The sequence below is a fragment of the Uloborus diversus genome, chromosome 8, assembly GCF_026930045.1.
Source record: "Uloborus diversus isolate 005 chromosome 8, Udiv.v.3.1, whole genome shotgun sequence".
Taxonomy (NCBI): domain Eukaryota; kingdom Metazoa; phylum Arthropoda; class Arachnida; order Araneae; family Uloboridae; genus Uloborus; species Uloborus diversus.
In genome coordinates, this window is record NC_072738.1 from 29,848,818 (window position 1) to 29,853,230 (window position 4,413).

Genomic DNA, 4,413 nt, shown 5'->3' on the forward strand with positions numbered 1-4,413 from the left:
GGGCCTGATTACTGAATAGGCCAACTAGGCCTTGGCCTAGGGCCCCCCGCTCTTTAGGGGCCCCCAAATTGCTAAAATTGCTTTACCCAACGAAAAAAAACGGTAATGTTTGATTACAGGGGCCCCTGAAAAAGGGTTTGGCCTAGGGCCCCTCAACGTCTTAATCGGGCCCTGTAGGTCGGACCTAGTTATCGGTCACCCTTCGCGACTTAGCGAAAGTAAGCTAAAAGCGGGGTGTCCTTAAAACCAATTCATATGCATTTGTTAATAAATAAGAATATATATGAATAGAAAATTCTTTGTCAAATCTAATATGTTCCAAATTATCAGTTTATTAGGTTGTAGCTTTTTAGCAAATGTCTTTGCCCGTTTATTATAAGTCGAAGGGTTCGTAAAATCCTAAAAAATAGAACCTTTTTTTTCATGTTTAGGGTTTTTGACTACTAAATATCGATATTACGGAAGACCCTACACAGGGCCGCGCCAAGCCTGATCGGCGCCGTCGTGCAAATGTCTTTTGAGCGCCTTTATGCTCTGGCGTTCGAGGAAAATATAGTTAACACCTGCTGGGAGGTTTTATAGACAAATATAAAACGGGAAAAGAATAACGTTTGGAATTTAGTTTATACAAAAAAAATGCGTGAATATTTATTTTTTCAATGTGGTGTACGTTTTTACTTCATATCTCGAAATTATTTTGAGTTCAGCAGCTCCTCTGATATGCTAATGCGTTTTGGAAGAAGAAAATACATTAATATCTAAGTTAAAGCCACTTTGAATATCTATCTAATCTCTAATAAGTGATGAATAATTAATAAAACTTTTATGGCTGTCAAAACATGATAACAGGAGCAGTGACGCAACTAAAAAATAGGTTTAAGGGGCACAAATTGAAAGAAAAACTCTTTTACTAAGAGGGGCCCAGGGATTCTCCCCGGAAAATTTTTGAAATATGTAGTTTGAAAAACGCAATTTTAGACGGTTTTTAGTTGTGTTATGGGGAAAATGGGTACAAGGCAATCTGCGGAAATTTATAGAAGTTGAAGCTTTAAAATATGATTGTATAGTTCATATCTATAGACGTTAGAATAAGGAATCGAACTCTGAGATTCTACCCGATCGTTTTTTTCTTTGAAAAATAGATAGAAATCAGTTCCCCTTTTCTCCCCACCAATTTTCCGAAATTGAACAAAAACGCAATTAAAGACACTTTGAAGATTTTTACAAGAAGGGAATTCTGAAGCTCCCCCCCCCCCCCCGATTTTTTTTTTTTTTTTTTTTTTTTCAAAGTTAAAGTCCTAAAAACCTAAGCAGTATTCTATGATATTAGGAGATGTGGTTCAGAGGCTATTCTAACTTAGGTTTTTCAAAAGACTTATGAAAAATTGAAGTTTTTATGATATTTAAGAACGGAGGCCTTTGCTCAAACATTTCTGAAAATGAAGTCTTGAAAACGTGATTGTAAGATCATATTTGGTGACATTACGGCCGGCATTCTTTCGAAATTGAAGCTCTCAAAACGTAATTTAAGTGATTTTCGAACGGAGTTTCAAGCGATGTTGTTTTGGATTTGCTCGAAATTTTGTGAGCTTTCTCGAAATTTTGTGAAATTGAAGATCTGGAAACGAAGTCTGAGATGCTCCTTAATGCTTTTTTATGCGCACTAGGAAAAAAAGAAAAAAAAAAGAAATAGGACCCGATGGGAGTAGCTGACCAATTTATGGATATTAAAGTTTTAACCCAACACACATCATTATTTTTTCCTTATGAAAATCACTTTGTTGGACGCGTCCCCCCCCCTCCCTTTCAGAAGTAAATATTTTTGAAAAACATTCAACTAAGCATTCTGGAGGGTAGGGGGCACGGGGCGGTGCAACCAAAGGGGTGTCCTCTGAACAGTCTGGTTGCGCCACGAAACAGGAGGTGACTGATTATATTTCTGAATTAAAGGATAATATTGCAGAGGATATTCCGCTTTAAAATCTGAGACTGAAACTTGTCGCTAAAAAGACTACTTCCAACTTACGAAGTCGTTGAAAAGGCATTCAATTTAATGTCTAAAACAAAAACATTGTCCAAAGCTCTTTCTTAAATTTAATACACAAATAGTTGAAGAAAAAGGGGATGAAGGAATTGAGTAATCATGGTTAAGTCGTTACTTTTCTGAACTAAAAGTTAATGTAAATTATTGTCTACAAAAAATGCATATTACGCACAAGTAAATAATATACTAACGTGCTTAACGTATTTTTTAATGTATGATAATATGATGCAGTGGAATTACCAAAGACAGTAGTTAAAAATCACAAAAAGACATTTTGCACAAATTATAACATATTCACCGCAAGAACAAAAATGGGGAATATTAAATTTCTTGCGCTACTTCGTATGCTCAACCTTGTGAAATTATAAACATACCGAAATAACAATCATGGCTCCACATATGAAGAAAAATGCCGATGTATGCACTAATTAGCATTACGTGTTTTCAGTGTAAAAGGTTGCGCTTCTGAATTGCATATTCAGACACAACAAGGCATTTTTCGCCCTTATAGATAGGCAGCAATGAGGATTGCATAGTAAGACGAATGGACGAAATGCATAGTAATCGTGGTTCCTCTTCAATAGTTTTCTTTCTGCTTAGTTTATTAAGTATTATTTCGTAACATAAAACCTGACAGACGTTATATGTTAGAAAAAGTTATTTGGGACCAACTTTTAATATTTTCGCAGTATGCCATTCAATAAACTTAAGAAGTTTTAAAATGATTGAATATTGCCACTAGCGCAGCCAGAATTTACCTTACTGGGGAAAGCAGAGGGGGTGTTAAAACAGTCCTTCCACCTAATTAAAATCCTATCATAAGAATAATCATATCGTTCAAAACAAAGGGATCCCATGCCATCATGCCTTCTTGATTGTAATCATTCAGCAGCAAAGAATTATTTGGTACATGGGTACTGTTTCCTTTTATTGTGCTAAATTTTTCTTGACTACACTGCAAAAGACTGAAGAAATATGTATTAACTTTATTTCATTTCCCCCCAGACATGTTTCTTTTCTGCATGCTAAGAGAGATGCCTATTCATTAGGTTCTATTGAAATGCTCTGACACTCTCCCATTAATAACCTTATAATTCCGTTCAAATGCCGTAGTCGTGCGTTGATTTAAAAAAAAACTCTAGTTGACAAAGCACGACAATGGCTTCTGAATTGAATTATAATGTTATTAATGTGAAAGTGACAGAGCATTTCAATAGAACTAAATGAATAGGAATATCTAACATATCAAAGCACTGGTTTTAAACGATGATATCAAACAGTACCACACCTTGTTTCAAAACATTTTAAGGTTTTTTTCCCAATATCGGGTTTCAGTTTTTAAAAGTTTTTTTTTTTTTAAATATTTTTCGTTTAGAACTATGATGGACAACAAAATAATAGCGTAAGTAATACGCACTTAAAAAGCAAGCATTTTAGTTTGAGATGCAATAATGGTCAACTAAATTTATTGCTATTACTCGCTTTTAAACTGATAGAAAATTTTAACTATACATGATTGATCTTACTTCATAAGACTATAATTAGTAATCAACATCAAACTTGTTTCTTATTCCTATAATAATAAATTATTTAAAATCCGCGCTAAAGAAATGGATTAAAATCGAGATTTACCAGGTAAAATCCACTTCTATTGTTGAAGTCGGTTGAAATGAGCGTATGTTACTCGGTCTGTAATGACGAATCGATTATCACCTTATTCATTAAAAATTGGATAAAATGTTTAGGGGCTTAAACCTTGCTTAAAGTTTAATATGTGTTTATAGGTTTCTTGTTTTTTTTTTTTTTTTTTTTTTTTTTTTTTAGTACGTAGCATTTTTATGAAAACAATTAAGTGAAGTTTCGTAATGGTAATTTCTTACTATTTCTGAAATACATTTACATTAAAAAAAATGAAATTATATAGGGTAACGACCACCAGTAATTGGCACTTTAAGAGTTTATTCTTAAATTTACTCTGTTTTCATTACTTAGAAAAAAAATATTCACTTGCAAATATTTTTTATTAAAGAATCCACGTCTATGCATCTATTTAGTTCACTAAAATCAAAAATATTCGAATTAATGTTTTTATAAAAATATATGTATAAATAGTTACCAAAATCACCAGTAATTGGCACCTGATACCCCAGTGTATGACACCTTGTGATCCAGTAATTGGCACATGTTAATAAAACTGGAAAATCACCTTATTTTTGACTTTTAGATTACATACCAATTTCATCATCATAAGAATCGTAATTAATGTTAATTTAAAGTAGGTAATTTTACATAAATCAATGTTAAATGACACATCTTGAAAAAGTATTTCATAGAGCTAAATAAATTTGGAGCGTTGCATTACAAAAAAC